Source organism: Portunus trituberculatus, unplaced genomic scaffold (assembly GCF_017591435.1).
Source record: "Portunus trituberculatus isolate SZX2019 unplaced genomic scaffold, ASM1759143v1 PGA_scaffold_222__1_contigs__length_73640, whole genome shotgun sequence".
In the NCBI taxonomy this organism is placed as follows: domain Eukaryota; kingdom Metazoa; phylum Arthropoda; class Malacostraca; order Decapoda; family Portunidae; genus Portunus; species Portunus trituberculatus.
In genome coordinates, this window is record NW_025541390.1 from 28364 (window position 1) to 50000 (window position 21637).

General features: G+C 40.1%; 1 pseudogene; it reads right to left on the bottom strand.

The window, feature by feature from the left end:
* Positions 1–781: 781 nt before the first annotated feature.
* LOC123500403 lies at positions 782–4075 on the bottom strand (annotated as a pseudogene).
* Between the last annotated feature and the right edge of the window lie 17562 nt (positions 4076–21637).

Consider the following 21637-nt stretch of genomic DNA (forward strand, 5'->3'; position numbering starts at 1 on the left):
CTACAATGGGTAGCTGCAGTGCAGAACCAGCTATCCCAGGTCCTTCTAAGAAAGCAGACTGTGGGCAGCAAAAGACTATACCAAATACGTCTGCCAATAGAAAGAGGAAAAGGGTGCAAGAGAGAGATAATGTGTTTAACTCCATTAGAGAAGAAAACTCAAATTTGAAGAAAAGATCCCTTCAAATAATGGAGGAAAAACATGTTAAAGAACTGGAAGTTCTTGATAGTGTTCAAAATATGTGCAACACTGTTAATCAGTTTTTTCAAAACTCATCACTGACTATGATCAGATTTTCAAAAAGTAGACACACACACACACACACACACACACACACACACACACACACACACACACACACACACACACACACACACACACACACACACACACACACACACACACACACACACACACACACACACACACACACACACACACACACACACACACACACACACACACACACACACACACACACACACACACACACACACACACACACACACACACACACACACACACACACACACACACACACACACACACACACAAGATAATAATTAGCATTAAAAGTAGATGGTTAAGTTTATTCATTCTTACATAGGTTAAGTTTATTTATCCTTACAAATTTTGTACTTTGCAATACTTACATTATACACCATAAGATCTTATATATAATTTCATTTTCTTTACCTTTTGGAACCTTATATATATATTTTATTTAAACTTAGTGTTAATCCTAGCAAGCAAGAAGTAGAAAAGAAAAAGTATTATTACACTGGAGCCCAATCGGGTACACAGGGAAAAGTTCTTGAAACTGGCCCTCAAAACCATCTTTGAATTAATGATTCCCTAACTTGTGTGGCATCCAGTTCATGTTCATCTTCATCCTCCAATAAATCAACTACTTCCTGTGGCTCAATCTCAACATCTAACATGTCCACTCTTCTTGAAATAGCAATGTTATGCAAAATAGCACATGCCATCACAATTCTTTTTGTATTGGGAAGTTTGGTTCGCAGGGGTATGCTTAAGCATGCAAATCTTCTTTTCAGTACACCGAATGCCCTCTCAATAGAGTTCCGTGTTTGTATATGAGCTACATTATACCTCCTATGCTTTTCAGTTCTTGGAGCTAGGAGTGGAGTCAGTAAATATTCCTGACTCGGATACCCACTATCCCTAACAAATATAAACCCCTGTAATCTCCTTCATCTAGAAGATGACAGATACGACAATTAGAAAATATTCTTGAGTCATGTACGCTGCCAGGCCAACTTGCAACAACATGCATAAATTTGAGTTCTGAATCACAAATACCTTGGACATTTAATGAGTAAAACCCCTTTCGACATCTATACATCTCAACGTTGTTCCCACCTAGACTCTGTATTGGAATGTGTGTACAATCTATACACCCCAATACACCTGGCATACCAGCAATATCGTAGAGCTTTGAGGCCATCTGACGTGCTTCTGGCTGTGGAAATTTGATGTAGTCTGGTGCCAGGAAAGCAATAAGTTGAACCACCTCTCCAACAGCCCTGCATGCTGATGATTTTGCAATATCCATGATGTCAGCTACTGTAAGAAGGAAACTTCCCGTGGCTAGGTACCGCAAGGTAACTAGCATCTTCAAATGCAGAGGAATGCCACATCCTGTGGAAAGACATGCAAACATATACCAGGGGACTTTAGAAGGAGTTATATACACCCCTCTCTCTCTGCGTTGTGCCTAGTCTGTTTATGAGGAAAATACAGAGGAGGGGATCCCTAGGCCCCTTTGCTCCGTAAGTAAGAAAGACTAGAAAAAGTGTGGAAGAACCTTAAATTTCCCAATTCACTCCACATGAAAAAGGATGACAGAGTTGTAGAAAGAAATACAGAAGATGGTTTCCCAGGTCTTGAATCAGTAAGTATTGTAAAATAGTCTATAGCAATATCACCATCCACATATATACTTAAGTAAATAGCTACTGTTCCATACCTGTGCCAAGCCTGTCCACATGTGTACGTGGCCTAACTTCTTCAATGAGGTCTCGTACAGCATCCTTTGGCAGAGGAAAACGCTCAAGGAATTCTTCACCAGAAAGATAATGAAATGGGTCATTGCGATCTTTAGGTACAATGCATGGAATCTTCACTCGTCGCAATTCTTCCATTTCAAACATTTCTTCATCTATGATTTCATCTAATGCAGCCATGGTACCTGAAAAGTGTAGTTTTTAATGGTCTGAAGAATAAATAGATATTAACAGCATATATTACTTAAGTCATTTTTATCTTTTTCTTCTGTTGTTCAAATGATACTATGGTATCATACATATAGGTACATACTGAAGTTGTTTACCACCAAAAGGGGAGTGGCCTAGACATACCACAAAATAGGATTTAAAGAATTCATAAACATAGGCTAGTTCTACAAAGACCTGGATCCGAACTTAGCCATTAGGTACAGTACATATGACAAGGTTAAGTAAAGATAGGTCGGGATCATACAATAAGAACTATTTGTTTAAAAGTTATCAAAATTATTCTTAATAAGGCAGATATGAGCTTGCTAGGCTGATATGATATGCATGGACAGTCAAAATGAATCTTAAATTAGGTTAGATGAATTAAGGATAGGATGTTAGGTTAGTTTAAGTTAGCTTCGGTTTGGTTAGGATAAGTTTGGTTTGATTTCCTGGTATTATTTTATAAGTACGCCCCATTCACAGCAGTCACTTTAACTGGTCTCAATAGTAAGATCTCATTGACTTGAACAAGAAAAACCCATATTATACCCACCGCAAATTTATATTAACGACACCACAAATAAATAAAAAAAATAATGGATATGTGGGTGGTGACAGACTCACAGGCGGTATATACTCCTCGTCCTCTACTTCTGCCCACTAGGCCAAGACTGAAGAGTGGGCGAGTGGTTCGATTTACCGATTTCCTTTCCTGCATTTTGAATGGTTGTAGGGCATAGGTATGTTAGATTTGGGTGGGGGATAGGTGAGGTTAGGTTAAAATATGTTTGGTTTGTTTTCATTTCTGCCAATCTTACATTTCCGCTTTTTCATATTGACATTGATACTTCAGAAGTTATGACAATAAATAGGTTGGTTAAGTTAGGTTGGGTGGGTTAGGTTAAGTTGGCTGGGTTATTGTTTCCTTGGTTAGGTTACATTTTGTTCGTTAATAGGATCCATTCACTAATGTGTAACAAATCCATCAATAATGTCTTATGATGTGTAGACCACCACATAATCGAGTGTTACCTGCAAGCTCATCAAGGTACCGTTTATACCTTTCCTCCATTGTTTCATCGGTCACCTCTTAATAGCCTTGAACTTAAAACTACAAATATACTCAATATACAGCCTCATAATCATTTTCATTTATTTATTTATTTATTTTATTTATTTATTTATTTTTTTTCCTGGGTATGAGCTACGTACATGATATATCGGATTGAGTTTACTCCACTCCTTCCATATTATAGTTTTTGCCCTTTAATTCGTCCACTTACCTTTCTTAATAGTAGAAGTAGAAAGTAAGAATTCATGTAATAATATATAAATAACAAGATTAATCATATACTTACCAAATTTAGTCAGTGAAGTAGAGATGTGACGAGTCGATTAGGTTGTTGTTGATGTTTGGCGTGAACTCACCAGGCGACTACAGTAGACTTCAAAAATGTAAATGTATGCTCAATATAGCATAAGAAAAGCTTTGTTGTACCATCAAAAAAAATTGACATGGTAAATAGACTGAAATAAATTTATTCACAGTTAGCTTCTTTTTACATTTGGAAATTTAAAATACAAGGCGGTAGCTTTGGTCGCCCGGACACTTGACCAATGTTTTGCAAAACCCCTCGACCAGAGTTCCAATCTTTGGTCCACTACCGGACAAAACAACAGATGGAAAAAGGCATTCTGGAACGGCACAGGACACAAATTGTTTGGTTGGCTGCCTAACGGACCAAAAAGAAGTAATTCAGGAACCGGCTGAGTGTCTCACTTTACCAGTCCTCAAATGTTTTTGTCCCCTTTACCTTTCCCATTCCCAGTCTATTAATTTTGTTGTGCTGATCTTTCTATTTCATTGTTTATTTGTTTATATATTATTATTATTATTTATTTTTTTTTTTTTACTGTTCCAATGGATTTTGTTATTGTTCTTGTTCTTATCGTCCTCATTGTCCTATCCCTACTGCTCTTTTACAAACGTCTGTTTTTGCCTGTATGTATAATCTGACGCCTGCCTTGGGCGTAATAAATTTATCAAACAACAACTCTCTCTCTCTCTCTCTCTCTCTCTCTCTCTCTCTCTCTCTCTCTCTCTCTCGAGTTTCGAGTCCAGGATGCGGATTTGCGGGAACCAAGTCCGGAATTGGTTCCCGCTTTCCTTTGGGACTCGTGTAGAAAGCGCGTAGTGAGTCCCAGACACTGGATTCGCCAGTGCATTGCTTGCCGAATCCTAGCGTAAGGCGAGTCTGAGAACCAAGTTTCCCTCTCTCCGTGGACTCGGGTGGAAAGTGCGTACCGAGTCTCAGACACTGGACTCGCCGGCTCGATGCTAAACGAATCCCAGCAAGAGGCGAATCTGGGAATCAAGTTTCACTCTCTCCTTGGACTCAGGCAGACAGTGCATAATGACCATCAGGTGCTAGATTTTCCAGGCACTGCCTTTAACGAGTCCAAGCGAATCTGGGAGCCGTGTGGCATATAGATAATGAATGATTACTTTGCTTGCTCTTTAGTTTTTCATACACAAGATTATTTCAATGATACACGTTTGTTTATTTTTGTTATTTATAGCTGGATATATATATATATATATATATATATATATATATATATATATATATATATATATATATATATATATATATATATATATATATATATATATATTGTGACGGATACCTAAACAAGCCTTAACAACGAACTGTCGTTATTATTCTCGTTTCGCCATTGTTTCGATTCGTTCTCGTATTGTTTCATTTGTTAATTATTCTGGATATTGGTCACTCTAGTTTAAGTCGTAATTGGGGAGGTGGGGGCTACCATTCCCTCCACCTCCTCCCCCTGGGAGACGGAGTTTATTTCTAGGCCTAGATTGGGAAGGGAAGTCAGTAGTCACCCACCCCTCGGAATTGTAAGGTGGTTGGTTGCTCCTGCTCTCTACATCCACGGTTGTGATACCTCCTCGACAAGTATAAAACGGTGACTTGTGGTGGGGAATTACTTTTTTTTTTTTTTTTTTTTTGTGGCACATGTTATATTAAGTTAATTTTGTTTGTATTTTTTTTGTCGTGTTACTAACTAAAGTTGTGTGTTAACTTTAATACAATTTATGTAATTTCCCCGGCATTTTTTCTAATTTTCCCTGTTATTCTTGGATATTAAGGAAAACGAGTTTATTGTTACGTTATGAAAGTCTTTTCCCCTTGACATCATAAACATATAAACACTTTCAAACGTAAGATGGGGGCCTGTCCGGGAGCTTTTTTAAGTGTAGCTACTGGATAACTGGGAGAGTAGTTCGTTCGCCTCAGGTCAGTGTTTATGGTATTGCAGGCTATTAAGATTGATTCCTTGTTTTATCAGTGAACTTAAATGTGGTCTAGTGTTTTGAGCAGACATTATTCCCGTTCAGTGTGTAACTTTGGAATATAGGAACTGATCACTCCCGTCTTGATTGGTCTGTGATTAAACTGTCGTTGAGGATTCACAATGTGAGGAGCAGTTTCTAAACAAGACACTTTAATATTCAACGTTTTCAGATGGCGTTAGGGTCTTGTTCATGCATTGTATGGTATTTATCCGGACCTACTTAGTAACTATCTTTGTGCCGTATTAGATCCGGACCCAGTTAACTAAGTAATCAAGTGCCGTTCACATACATTGCATCTGGAGACTAGCTAAAAAGCAGCTCCACTCTAAAGTTTCATTATCTTAATTTAAAAGGGTTAGACCAAGTAAGACGGAGGTGCTGAGGTTTCGTTTTGCTTATCAATGTCTGTTTCTTCTTGTTAATGAAGTTGGACTAGTACTTCTAGAACACGTCTGATCCAGTTCTTATGTATTATCATTAATCACTAGTCATAATTTGCTTGTCCTGCAATACTATTTCACGTAAGTCAAACGGCTACTGGCTAAACTATTTTTGATATGGCATCTAAGAATTTCAATGTTCGAGGTTTTTGTGAAAACCCTTCTCTGGATCAGCTTCAAAAGCCCATTCAAAAGGAGGACTGGAGATTCATTGCTCAATACTATGATATAGGTGTCCCCTCTTCAGTTACTAAGGAAGTTCTTAAAAAATGTAATTATTGAAACCCTTGTTAACCAGGCTGTGTTACCTAGTGAAGCTATTGACTTGTTGACCCCTGCCAGTCTTGGTGATGTATATGTTGAACAAAGTAATCCTAATAACAGTTGTGATGGAAAAGAAAAATGGGAAAGTAGTAGAAAAGAAGAAATAAGCAAGGCTCAACTGGAGCTTGAGAAACGGAAAATGGAGTTTCAGTTCGAGTTGGAAATGGCTAAACTAAAATTCGAAGAAAGAAAATTAGAGAAAAGGGAGGAGCCTAGACAAAAACCATTTCAAATAACTGAGAACATTGCTTTAGTTCCTGATTTTAATGAAGCTGATCCAGCGGGTTCATTCAATACATTTGACAGACTTGCTCTTCATTTTCAATGGCCGCGATCAGAGTGGACATACTTGTTACAGTCAAAACTAACTGGAAAGGCAGCGTTAATATTTTCAAACTTAGATTGCCTTGATGACTATGAACAAGTTAAACAATCCATCCTCGTAGCTTTTTCTATAACACCTGATGGTTATCGCCAAAAGTTTCGCTCACTTGTAAAAGTTCCTCAAATAACTTATACTGAGTTTGTCACCGAGAAACTCTGCCTTTTTAACAAATGGTTAACCAGTACTAATACCCACTCTTTTGAACAGTTAAAGGATTTAATGGTAATGGAAGAATTTAAGCAAAAGTTGCCCTTTGACTTGCGTATACTTGTCGAGGAGAAAAAAGAAACTAATTTAATCAAAGCTGCTCAGATTGCAGATTCCTTCACTCTACTTAAGGGATCACAGCCAGGTGTCGGAGGCGGTTTTCATAGGTCCTCCAAACCTCCATTTAATGAAAATTCTCCATATTGTACCTACTGCAAGAATTATGGTCATAACATAACCCAATGTAAAAATCCAAATTGTAAAAAGTCCACCATTGGTAAGCAGGTTAAGAGTTTTAAGCCTGTAGATTAGAAAGTTAAGCCTATGGGTAATGTAAGTGTCATTTCTCATGAGGATCAGTTTAGTGCATTCAAATCAAAAGGAACGGTGTCTCTCCATGAACATAGTTGTCCTACCCCCATAACTTTACTTAGAGACACAGGTTCGGCTCAGAGTATTCTTTTCATAAATAGTTTGTGTGGTGTCGAGAATAACTCTACTGGAGAAAAGGTTTTGCTGAGAGATTTGTCATCCACCCCTGCTTTAAGACTAGTTAAAGTGTATCTTGATTGCAAATTTGTGAAGGGAGAAGTAGTAGTAGCCATTACTGATAAACCTCTGCCCATGCCTGATGTTAAGCTGCTACTTGGCAATGATCTAGCAGTAACTCTTGTCTACCCTGCTGAACTTAGAGTTGTCGATGAGCCTTTGTCTGTAACTTCAGAAAAATCGGATCAGGGTAACTACACTTTTCCAACTTGTGCTGTCATACGGTCAAAGGGTTTGGAAAAGGACGAGTGTAATCCTGTAATTCAAGTTAACAATTTTCTCTCTAAGACTCTGACGATGGAAAATATTGTGTCCTCTCAAAAACAAGATAATTCCTTGACTAAGTATAGACAAGCAGCTCATGAAACCTATTCCAATCGGAAATTTCCCTGTTTTTATCTTAAAGATGATATATTAATGAGAGTATACCGTCCTCCATCCCTTAAACCGTCTGATTCCTGGGCAGAAGTACATCAAATAGTCTTGCCATGTATTATGAGGGAGTCTGTTCTTGAATTAGCTCATGAAGGCCTAGCCGGTCACCTTGGTATACGTAAAACCTATCACAAAATTATTCAACATTATTTTTGGACTAATGTTAAGAAAAATGTGACCAGATACATTAATTCTTGTCATGTGTGTCAAACAATTGGAAAACCTAACAAACATTCCTCCAGCTCCTCTACAACCCATACCTATTACATCTGAACCATTTGAAATAATTTTGATATACTGTGTTGGACCTCTTCCCCGCTCCAAGAAAGGTAACCAGTACCTATTGACGGTAATTGATATATGTCTACCCGTTATCCAGAGGCTTATCCTTTTAAAAACATCTCTGCAAAAAACATCATAAGATGCCTCCTCCATCTTTTTACTCACTTTGGTTTCCCAAAAGAAATCCAAAGTGATCGGGGTAGTAATTTTACTAGCGATTTGTTTAAAGAGATTGTAAAAATTTTTGGTATTTCACAAGAGTTGTCATCTGCTTATCACCCTCAATCCCAAGGTGCTCTAGAGAGATTCCATCATACTTTTAAATGTATGTTAAAGAAATATTGTTTAGACTCAGTCAGACTGGGATGAGAATATTCATATGCTGCTTTTTGCTGTTCGTGAGTGTCCACAGGAATCTCTTGGTTATTCCCCTTTTCAGCTCCTGTATGGAAGACAAATCAGAGGACCACTCAAGTTGTTAAAAGATAGATTGCTAACATCTAGTTCTCTTCCCAAACAGACTATTTCTCATTACCTGAATAATCTGAAAATTACGCTGTCTAGAGTAAGGAATCTCGCCTTGGAAAGGTTTTCACGGAGTTAAGAGAAAATGAAAACTCTACATGATGTCAAACCTAAGGAGAGAGTATTCCATCCTGGGGACAAGGTACTTCTGTTTCTTCCTGTCCATGGTGCACCACTGAAAAGCAAGTATAGTGGCCCATATATAGTATCAAAACGTCTTGACAAACGCAATTATATAATTCACACTCCAAACAGAAGGAAAGATTCTCAGTTAGTACATATAAACCTTATGAAACATTGTATCGACAAGAAAGAACAGAAGCCCCTTGTGCCTCAAATACCTGTTTTTAGTTTAGATAATATATATATATATATATATATATATATATATATATATATATATATATATATATATATATATATATATATATATATATATATATATATATATATATATATATATATATATATATATATATATATATATATATATATATATATATATATATATATATATATATATATTTTTTTTTATGTATTTGCATGCATCGGTGATATACATAAATAAATAAAAATGTATTTATTATATTTATTCACAATTAAAATTAAGTATATTTATTCACATTATTTTTATATTTACGTAGGGAAGAGGGCCAGCCAAGGGCAAGAAATAAGAGTTAAAAAAAAAGGCCCATTTGAGTGCAAAAAGTGCAAAAACCATCAGCCAGAATTAGGGGAGCAAATGCCTCGATACCTCCCTCTTAAAAGAAGACAAGTTGTAGGAATTCAGAAATACAGATGTAGGGAGGGAGTTCCAGACTTTACCAGTGAAAGGGAGGAATCATTGAGAGCACTGGTTAACTCTTGCATTAGAGAGTTGGACACAATAGGGATGGGAGGAGGAAAAAAGCCTTGTGCAGCGAGGCAGCCGGAAAAGGGGAGGCATGCAGGTAGCAAGATCAGTAGAACAGTTACTATGAAAATAACGATAAAAAAATAGAAAGGGATGCAACATTTCGGCGGTAAGAGAGAGACTGAAGACAGTTAGTGAGAGGAGTGGAGTTGATGAGACGAAGAGCTTTCGATTGCACCCTATCAAGCAAAGCTGTGTGACTGGAAACCCCCCTAAACATGCTAAGAGTATTACATACAGGGAGGGGAGGATTTGTTGTTAGGCGCTGCAAAAGCGGAGGTAAAATAACTAAAAGCAAGTAAAAACGATAAAAATAATGGTAAGTAAAAACAAAAAACTACAATAATATACATAAAACATTAAAATACATATAATAAAATGAAATAAAATTCACAGGTTTGGGAGAAGGCCAGCTTCTCCCAAAAATCTAAAAACGTCATGGCCTTGGGCCAGGCACTCTGGTCCAAGGACCTTTGAGATATAATAGACACCACTATCTCTACCGCGACAGCGGTAGAGGTAGCGGTGTCGTAACTCTATAAACCTAGGGCACTCTATCAATAGGTGCCGCACGGTAAGCGGCACCAGGCAGTCATCACAGTAAGGTTGAGGGTCCCTGGTCAACAGGTACCTTTGTGTAAGGTACGTGTGACCTATACGCAGTCGCGCCAATAAAGTCTGTAAACGTCGATCCCGAACATGGGTGTATGTCCAGTGAGGGATAGAGGAAGTAGTGATCTCTCCCATTTTCGAGGTTGCGACCCCCGTTAGCCATCTCCTCTGCCAAATTGCTGCAACTGCCTCACGAATTAGAGGAAAGACATCTCGAAACGGAACAGAGGCAGGAGATGGAGCGCGACTTGCTGCCTCTTTAGCGAGGCGATCTGCGTGTTCATTCCCTGGAACACCAACGTGACCAGGGACCCAACAGAACCCAACACGATATCCTCGTTGTGTAAGAAGGTATAGCCACTCCAGGGCTGATAAAACCAAAGGGTTAAAGGATATAGTGCAAAGAGAGAAGTAAGAGCACTGCGACAGTCACTAAAAATTGTAAAAGACGAAACCGGTAGAGTAAAAATTATTTGTAAAGCTAGGACTATGGCAGACAGCTCCGCAGTAAAGACGGATGCCACTGAAGGAAGGCTGCCAGACCGATAAAAAGAGGGGAAAACCACACTAAATCCAACGCCTGCGTCGGATTTGGAACCATCAGTAAAAACAGTGATATCATCAGCATAAAAAAGTGTTCTAAAACCGTGTGTGGGACAGAGCTGGCAGAAAATCCTTCTTGCCATCCATGGCAGGGCATAATGAGATAACAGGAAGCTGCCAATAACCAACTCGTGGAAGCCGGAAAGAGTACACAGGAGTGGGGTCGATAGATAACTCCGCCATGAGATTTGCAACTCTAAGGCCAAAAGGTTTAGGGAGACTCGGTCGAGTGACATTTGCCTGCGAACGCGAGTCCCGCAACATTGACAGACAAGGGACAGAATCAGGAAGACGGTGGGTGCGAAACCAACACCGGAGCATCGAAGACTGGCGCCGGAGGTCGAGCGGCCAGAAACCAGCATCCACTAGAAGGCTAGGTATTGGAGATGTCCGAAATGCACCTGTAGCCAAGCGGACCCCAGCATGATGCACGGAGTCAAGCGTGCGTAGTCGTGCATCCGTTGCGGATGAGTAGATCTCACAGCCGTATTCCAGCTTGGGAAGTATGAGTGTACGGTGAAGCAGCAGCAACGTGTCCCTGTCCGCACCCCAAGAGGTGTGACTTAAAACCCGAAGAAGGGATAATGCCTGCCGACAAGACGCCTTAAGAGAACGGAAATGGGGAACCCAGGTGAGACGGTTGTCAAATAAAAGGCCAAGATATCGAGTCGCCTCCACGCATGAGAGGCGTCTATTGGCGAGGTATAAATCCGGGTCTGGATGGACACCACGGTTGCGACAAAATGCATGGCTACGGTCTTCGAGGTGGAGAATCGAAAACCGTTCATGTTGGCCCAACTGGACACCCTATTGATCGCCAGTTGGAGCTTGCGCTCAATCAGTGACATCCTAGCAGCAGCAAAGAAATACATAAATCATCAACATATAAGGAGCTGTGAATGCCATCTGGAGAGTATCAATAACACCATTTATGGCGACTGCAAATAATGTAACACTAAGAATACTTCCTGTGGACACCATCATTTAGAGCAGTAGCCTCAGAGAGAACACTCCCACTCGAACCCGTAAAAGACGTCTGGATAAAAACTGCTGGATAAAAATAGGAAGGTGGCCACGAAGGCCAAAATTAAACAAAGACTGTAAAATGCCATGACACCAAGCCGTGTCGTAGGCCTTCTCCAGGTCAAAAACACTGTTACTTGATGGTGGTGATTAGCGAAGGCCTCACAAATGGAAGACTCTAGGGATAAAAGAGCATCAGTAGTAGACCTCATCTTTCGGAAGCCGTACTGTACCGATGACAAGTACTTCCCCTCTCCAAGTACCACATGAGTCTTACATTTACCATCTTTTCTAACACTTTACAAATGCAGGACGTCAAAGATATAGGACGGTAGTTCGTAGCCTGGAGATTATCTTTCCCAGGCTTCGGAAATGGGAGAACCACTGCCACAGCCCAAGAAGATGGAAAGTCACCGGTATGCCAAATCATATTATAAAGATTTAATAAAAGTTAAAAGCACTGTCAGACATGTGGCGCAAGAAGGCATAAGGAATATCATCTGGGCCAGGAGAAGAGTCATGACACTGGGACAAAGCAGTCCGCAACTCGGAGGCAGAGAAGGGACATTATAAGACTCCTCCAGTGGAAGAAAAATTTATGCCGAGAGATTCCATTCTCTGGCGGTGACGTCCGCCTGGGGCTGCAGGATGCCTCCGGGAAACACTGGCAAAGTGCTCCGCGAAGAGGTCGGCGACAGTCCTAGGGTCTGCCACCGTTCGCCCAGCAGACAACAAAACTGGTGGGGGAGGAGCAGAATACTTCCCAGCAATTCGGCGGACTTTGTTAAAGACATCCGTAAGAGGAGTGCGGGCGTTAATGGAAGAGACATAAGCTTTCCAAGAGGCTCTTTGTGCCTCTTTCAAAACGCGGCGGGCTCGAGCTCGGCAGCGCCGAAAAGCGTCCAGGCACTGCGGGTCCCCACGATGTCGCCGGAGACGAGAGAAAGCTGCCCGTTTCTCTTGCACAGCTTTAGTGCATGCTGCGTTCCACCAAGGAACGGGACGATTAGTAAAGCGACCTGACGTCCTAGGGATTGTCTGAAGCGCTACAGAAATAAAAAAAATAAAAAAATCGGTAAAATAATGAACAGCCTCAGCACAAGTAGAAAAGTCAGCCAGCGGACGGATAAAAGAGCTAAGGTCTGTGAATCGAGGCCAATCTGCCTTATCTAAAACCCAGCGTGGGGCCGGGACTGTGGCTCAGAGTTCACTGATTCCAATAAAATCGGAAAGTGGTCACTACCGTGTAAATCCGGTAGGACCCGCCAATTAAAATCAAGGAAAGAATTAGATGTACACAGAGAAAGATCGATAGTGGTAAAAGTCCCAGTAGGACTGTGGAAATGTGTGTGACATCCCCAGAATTTAAAACCTCCAATCCCCTCATCCTCTATAAAAAGAACCGATTAAAACCCCATGAGGATTACTAGCACATTCATCCCACAATGGGTGACGGCCGTTAAAATCTCCCAAAAAAAGAAAAGGCCAGGCCGTCAAGCTCACCCTTGGAGACAGGAAGCCGGGGAAGGAGATATAAACTGCAAATAGTGTAGGATCGTGCCATAAAAACTTTAACAACAACCACCTGAAGGGGAGAGTTGATTTACAAGGGGACAATAGGTATGTCTTGACGGACAAGGATAGAGGTGCCACCGTGGTGGTCCTGGTCAGGGAAAGGAGTGCTAAAAAAGGCACGATAGCCAGGAGGACTAGAATAAGTACTATCACCTAGCATAGTCTCTTGTAAAGCTACACAGGCTGGAGAGAACTCCGACAATAAAGCTTGGAGTTCCCCCCACGAGGCGCGAAGGCCTCTACAGTTCCACTGTATTTGCCAAATGAACAGGTCCACCTGCCCCAACAGAACGAGAGGTAGCAGGAGTTGTCTTTGGACCGGCAGACTCAGGTGAAGAGCGTGCGGCTAATGAAGCGTAGGATGTCACACCAGCACCGGCCTTCTGGCGGTACAGGAGTTCACGGCGGGCACTACCAAGCCTTATGAATTGGCTGTTAGCAAGCTGCTCCAGGCGGTACCTAGGGCATTGCCTGGAATGTACCTGGTGAGCCTCATGGCAATGGAAACAGTAAGCAGCAGCATTGCAATGCTCCTCAGTCTGTGAATCTAGTGCAGAGCAATTACCACATCGGTAAAAGCTCCTGCAAGGAGCTTTTACCGATGTGGTAATAGTCTCAAACATGCTGTCAGAAGGACATGAGAAACACTGAAGAGGGCGAGAAATAAAACACCTCACCCTAAAATTAATAGGTCCGATATTAACACGGTCAGGGAGGGTGGAGCCAAAAAAGGTGAAAAGTACCATGTTGGAGGAGTTCCTCATCTTATTCACCTTTTGGACTGAGCTAGGACACATTGCTAGTATTTCCTCGTAAGGAAAATCATAAAGATCCTGACTGTACACACAACTTTTACTGTAATTAAAGGTGGGATGTGCCTTAATAGTCTCAAACATGCTGTCAGAAGGACATGGTAGATGTTGCAACATCCTTGCCTGCGTGATATCTTTCGCTCGCACGAGCAGCCCCTTCCCGTATTTCTTGAGGTTTCCCTCAGGAATCGTGCCAATCTCTTTGTACAAGTACCGGGAGGCGAGGAGGCGTGGAGGCGGGATCTGGCGGACTTCAGGAACTGAATTCTCTGAATAGTGGCCAAAATGAATTAGGATGTAGTCCGTGTCACTGTCCGAAAGTGCGAGAGTGCGAGAGTGGAGAAGTTCTGTCTTAAAGCCAGAGCCAGCAAGGGACAGGGATGCTACATGTTCATAAGCCAGACGGGCTTCATCACATGACAGAAAAGTTACATAGCAGCGGTTAGAAGGAAAGTCCTTATCATAAACAAGTCCAATGCGAACAACCGTGCCATACACCTTGAGAAGTGAGTGCAAGGCATGATAAGAATATGATGGGTTAACATTTACCATCACAAGGGAGTCATATGCAGCAGAAATACGTCCCTCAGAAGAACTCCCAGAACAGGAGACTGCTTCGGGAGGCTCTTGTGGAGGGGAGTCCTCCTTCCCACTCAGACCTGAAGATGACGTCTCGCGGGCCAGGTCAGCCACCTCACGAGAACCTGGTAGTTTTTTTTGTGTTTGACCATATGTATAAAGTTACACAAAGAAAAAAATAGCTCCAGGGACAAGGGAAACCACCTACTAGGACTACAATGCTGGCTGCCGTGGACGGGGTACCTCGTCCCCATGCGGACCAGTCGTTTTAAAAAAAGGCACCACATGATACGAATGTTTGTCCACGACAGAGCTGACACCCCCCTCCAAAGCATCCCAGCCTGGACACCCAACCATCCAGCACAGGACGGCCCCTATTGGGCGATCCCTCCAGCGGGTGGCTCCGCTGGTCCACTGGCAGCCTACATAGGAACCATTTAGTCTGGCCCCTCACTGGCGACCTTACTAGCATGGGTAGCCCTCTCCCCCTCGAAAGGGCAGAGCAGGGGCCTAAGCCCCTTCTAGCCTAGCTCGCCAGGTCACATGGGCACGCAAGCCCCCCCACCACGACAAGGCGGTTACCATCTGGGGGGGCCATACAGGGACGGATAAGGCCCTTATTCAGAGTAAGCAGTTGAAGGGGCGAGAAAAACTGTCGGAGACTTCTCAGATCACCTATCTTTATATAAGCTGTTTTTAGCAAGAGATGAGACGTGAAGTTTCCAGTTAAGATTATGAGCAAAGGATAGACCAAGGATATTCATTGTGGAAGAGGGAAACAGTTGAGTGTCATTAAAGAAGAGGGAATAGTTGTCTGGAAGGTTGTGTCGAGTTGATAGATGGAGGAATAAAATTTTTGAGGCATTGAAAACTTATATTTTCTCTGCCCCAATAGAAGAAATCGGAAGTCAGGCGTTCCGTGGCATCCCCGCGTGATCTGTTGACTTTCTGAAGGGTTGGACGTCTCTGAAAGAACGTGGAAAGATGCAGGGTGGTATTATCAGCGTAGGATTGGATAGGGCAAGAAGTTTGGTTAAGAAGGTCATTAATGAATAATAAAAAGAGCGTCGGTGACAGGACAGAACCCTGAGGAACACCACTATTAAGAGGTTTAGGAGAAGAACAGTAGCCGTGTACCACAGCAGCAATAGAGCGGTCGGAAAGGAAACTTGCGGTAAAGTTGCAGAGAGAAGGATATAAGCCGTAGGCGGGCAGTTTTGAAATCAAAACTTTATGCCAGACTCTATCAAAAGCTTTTTATATGTCTAACACTACAGCAAAAAATTCACCGAAATCTCTAAAAGAGGATGACCAAGACTCAGTAACAGAGAATGCAATCTCTCGGCATAAATTTTTCTTCAGCTGGTTTAAGTGCATAGTGTAGGCAGTTGTTGAATGTGACTGGGCAAATAATTCCAAATTTTGGGACCAGAATAAGTTAAAGAATGTTGGAAGAGTGACAGGCTGTGTTGTGGAACACGGAGATATTCGCGGGTTTGGGTAGGATAATTGTGTTGTGATAGTAAGGCTGCCATATTATATTACCTCTTTTAACTGATTTGTACATATAGATACCAATTTGTTATTTATTTATATCAAACAGTTTGAGGATTCTCATGCTTTTGAGTAAGGGTTGTGTGTGATAAAAATAAACATGGTTATTTTTTATGTAAACGAAATAAGGAAAGCAAATGTGTGGGATATGTGTTGCACCAAATTGGTGTGCAATACTGAAAATATTTTAATACATGGGCATTGTACATTATTTGTAGGACATTGCTTGGCATTAAGTGTTTTACTTGGTATAACAATGATATATTCCTTTATAATTTGTGACTTAAGTATGAAATGTGTGGTTTAAATGTCATATCTTCATCAAATGTAATACATAACATTTTGTGTTGTTTAGTGTTTGCAATGACAGAATTGTCATATTTTAGAGGTGGCAGTGCATCTATTGTTTTGTTAGTAAATAACATGTAATACGTTTTATTTGAGTTTATAGTTAGTCTATTACTAACACACAATTTGTATAAGATTTCTAGATCGGTATTAGCACTTTCAATCAATGATATAGGATTTTCCCCAGTGATGTATACGGGTCGAATCATCAGCAAAAAGTGCTGATTTAAGTCGGGGAAATATCTGAGGAAGATCATTAATGAAAATAAGAAATAGAATAGGACCTAACACACTGCCTTGTGGAACTCCATATTTTATGTTTAAAGGTGAAAATATGTGAGTTAGAATCTTAGTAGATTGTGTTCTGTTGGAGAGATAATCTTTAAACAAATCATATATTACACCACGGATACCATAATGTTTTAATTTCTGAAGTAATATATCATGTTCAACCGTATCAAAAGCCTTACTGAAATCAATGAAAATACTAAGTAGGGAGTGTTGTGAATCTAAAGCTGAATATATATTTTCAGAGAGGATGTTTAATGCATGGAAGGTACCCAAATTGTTCAGATGTTATAATAGACTTACTTTAAAGACTTTAAGTTTAGTAAGATTTTTTTTCATCAATTTCTTAAAGATTTTAGAAAAGGTGCTAAGCAATGATATTGGTCTGTAATTACCAAGCTTATCCTTTGCACCACTTTTATAAATTGGGATTGCTGTAGCATGCTTTAGTGACTGTGGAAATATACCCTGCTCGATAGACTGATTGAATAATATAGATAGTGGGATAGCTATTTGTTCACAATTATCTTTTAATACAGATACAGGAATCTCTTTAGTATTTGATTTTTTTTTTTTTTTTAAGGATTTTATAACTGATGTAACATCATTAGATATAACAGGAAGGACACACATAGATGTAGGATAGTTAGCTCGAAGAAACATAGTTGGATCAACAGTGGCTGGTGGAATGTTGTTATCAAGGTTGACAGCAATATTTGTGTAATATTCATTAAATACATTAGATATCTCAGAAGGAGTTTTAAGTACTTTGTTATTTTGGGAAATATAACTCAGGTATGTTTTAGTGTGGTTGTTTTTAAGTTGATTAATTTCATTCCAGATTTGTTTTGTATAATTTTTGAAATTTGTAAACATATTTATGTATTAAGTCTTTTTTGCATTACTAATAATTCTATTTAGCTTATTTCGAGATGCTTTATATTGATTTTCGGTGATAGCACCTATTTTATAATCTTTATATAGGTTGTTTTTGGTTTTAATTACCTTGATTATGTTTGATGTTATCCATCGGTTGTTCAGTCTTTTTTTCAGAAACATATTTAGTTTTTACCGGAAAACTTTCTATGTACAATGCCTGAATTTTATCAAAAAACTTCCTAAAGTTGATGTTTACATCTTGTGAATTTAAGAGAGCATTCCAATGTATGTTATTAAGTTTATGTGAAAAAAAGATGTTTGGCCTCACTAGTCACATGTCTAAATTCTATTTTAGTTGTTGTCTTACTTGGTAATGGAATAGAAATATTAAAAAAAATTGATAAATGATCAGAAATTGGATAATGTATTATACCTGCGGTAAATGTTTTAAGGAAATTCGTATAAATGTGATCAAGGAGTTGGCCTAGCAATATGGGGAAGGAAATTTAAGGATTGAATGTTTACAAGGAAGATTTATGTTAAAATTTCCTATAAGTAATATATTGTTGTTTCCGGCTCTTTCCTGTAATAAAGTATTTAGCGTATTCATCCACAGCAATATGTTAACTGTTTGGCCTATAGACAGCACAGACTAAGAAGTTAAATGTATGTGTAGTTAATCTAATGGAGTTGATTTCTATTTGGTCATTAATAAATGTTAAATTGTCAATCTGTTCAGAATTAAATGCATTATAAACATATATTGTAACTCGACCTCGTGTCCGTGCATTCCTAACAAGATGGTATGAGTGATAGCCTGCAATTTCATGAAGTTAGCCAAGTTTCGGTCACAGCTAATACATTTGGAGGAGCGTACAAACTTTTGAGAAATGATATGAGGGTATCAGAATTTTTTGATAACGATCTTGAATTTATATGCATTACTGTGAGCTGAGTTGCATTTTGAGTTGAAATAAGATCATTGTACGAAGAAAGGTCATAATATGTAGACAGTGTGTTGAAATACATGTGTCCATACATTTGGTTGATAATTTCTGTAGTGGGTGTAGAAATAGTTGGCCTTCCTTGACATAAGGCTTTATTCAACGAAACTACAACTTGGGTGTTACTGGATGGAGCGCCAAATCCGATCTGCCTCAAGTAGGCACCGAGGGTTTACATATCACATGTGGATGAGATAATGAAGCAGTCAAATGAAGCTACGAACGTAGACTACCGTAATGAACAAGACTAAGTGAAGTGCTTCGAATACAATAGTACTTTCCCGAATATAAACCACCACATTCTCCCCTTCTTATTAAGCAAATCCCACATATCATACATACAAATACAAATATATATACAAGTACTCTATACTCAATTCCTACCTAACTGACAGATACATCTATGTATATGTTAACCTATCTACAGGTTTTCTGAGTCTAGTAGATCGACGAAGTGGTTCAGGTTCCCTCAGTGACTCGGTGTCCATAGCATCAGCAGGAGTCTCAGCTTCTTGGTTTGAAATGCCGGAGGATTCGCTCTGGTTCACATCATCAGCGTCCAGAGAGGAGGGATTCTGGGATTTCTCTTCGGCAGATGAAGGTAGACGCGTCTTAGCAGGCTGTCCTCTAGGTGTAGGTGCCAGATCCCCAGTCGAGACCGTTGATTCCCTACCGTCAGGAAAACGAACCTTTGCATAATGGGGAGTGGCACTCACGAGGTCAACATCTTCTACAAGAGGATCAGATTTCGAGTTCCGAACAAATTTTCGTAAAAGTACTGGGCCGGGGGATGTCAGCCAAGAGGGGAGAGAATAGCCATTGGACGATTTCCTATGAAAGGAGAACAATCTCTCATGGGGTGTCTGATTAGTTGTAGTGCAAAGAAGAGATCTGATGGAATGGAGGCATGATCTAATACTAGTTCCCACTGAGATTCATGAATTTTACGGGATCTGATTGCCAACTTAACAGCTTTCCATATAACTCCGTTCTCTCTCTCGCACTGAGCGTTTCCCTGGGGATGATAAGGAGTTGAATGAGTCATAACGACACCATGTTCCATGAGAAATTGTTGAACTTCTCGTGACATAAACTGTGCTCCTCTGTCTGAGTGAACAGAAGAAGGATATCCAAACAATGAGAATATCTTGTGGAAACAGGAAATTACGGTCTGTGCAGACATGTCTTGACAAGGAATGGCAAAAGGAAATCTAGAATATTCGTCAATGGCTGTGAATATATACTTGTTTCGAGTACATGAAGGTTTAGGACCCATGAAGTCTATAGACAACCTGTCAAAACAATTCAAGGCATTAATAAGTCTGGCTTTCGGTTTTCTAAAGAATTTAGGTTTCAACTCAGAACAAATAGAACATTGATTACAAACTCTCTTCACATCTTCCAAGGAGAAAGGCAAATTCTTAGTTCTGACAAAGTGATAGAGTCTCGTAATTCCAGGGTGACAAAGTGAAACATGAATATCTTCAAGTGAGGCAGGTGAAGAGGCTGAAGCAGTGACGCAAGATCGAGACAGAGTGTCACAAGGGATGTTATCAAGACCAGGGCGGTAGTGAATGTCAAAGCAGTACTCTGAGAGTTCTAGTCTCCAACGCATAATTTTGTCGTTCTTGATCTTGGAAGAGTGTTTCATATCAAACATAAAAGACACAGCTTGTTGGTCAGTCAAAATTGTGAATCTCCTTCCCAAAAGAAACAACCTCCACTTACGCAAGGCTTCAATAACTGACATAGCCTCCCTTTCCACAGCAGGTTGTCGCTTTTCAGATGAAGTCAGGGTCCTTGAAAAGAAAGCCACAGGTTTACCTAACTGGGAAAGGGTAGCGGCTAGTGAGGTACCGGAGGCGTCAGTCTCTACCAGCAAAGGCAAATCCTCATTAAATGCAGTGACAGAAGCCTGGCATATTTCATCTTTTAATTCATAGAAACACTTGACTGCTGAATAGTCTAAGGGAAAGTTATCTGATTTCAAAAGAGGTTGAATCCTATTTGAGTAATTTGGGATCCATTGCGAGTAGTACGACAGCAATCCTAGTGTGCGTTTCAAAGAAGCAGCGTTAGTGGGAATAGGCAATTCTGTAAGGGGTCTCAAACGTTCAGGGTCTGGACTAAGTTTTCCATCGGAGATTAAGTACCCCAAGTAGTTTATAGTTCTCAAACTGTACTTGCACTTGTCTTCATTTAAAGTGAGATTGTATTTTGAAGCAACTTTTCTGAAACGAGTAAGATTGCTATCATGTTCTTCTGGGTTACTTCCACATACTATAACATCATCAATGTAAGCATAAGTAGAGGTCAAGTTATTATCATTAATTAATTGAGTAATGACCCTTTGGAATACTGCAACACTGTTAGTGAGACCGAAAGGAATGCGGTTGTATTGATATAATTGCCCATCGGCCTCAAAGGCGGTATACACTTTTCATTATCCCTAAGTGGAATTTGGTAGTAAGCGCTCTTGAGATCTAACTTACTAAATACTTTATATTTAGCAAGATTGTGTACCATTTCATTAATTTTAGGGAAAGGATAGGCGTCTAACTGTGTGAAGCGATTAATGGTAGTAGAGTAATCAACAACCATGCGTTGTCTATGCCTCTCATCTTTTGTAACGAGCACCTGAGCTCGCCAAGGGGACTGGCTTTCTTCGATGATTCCTTTCT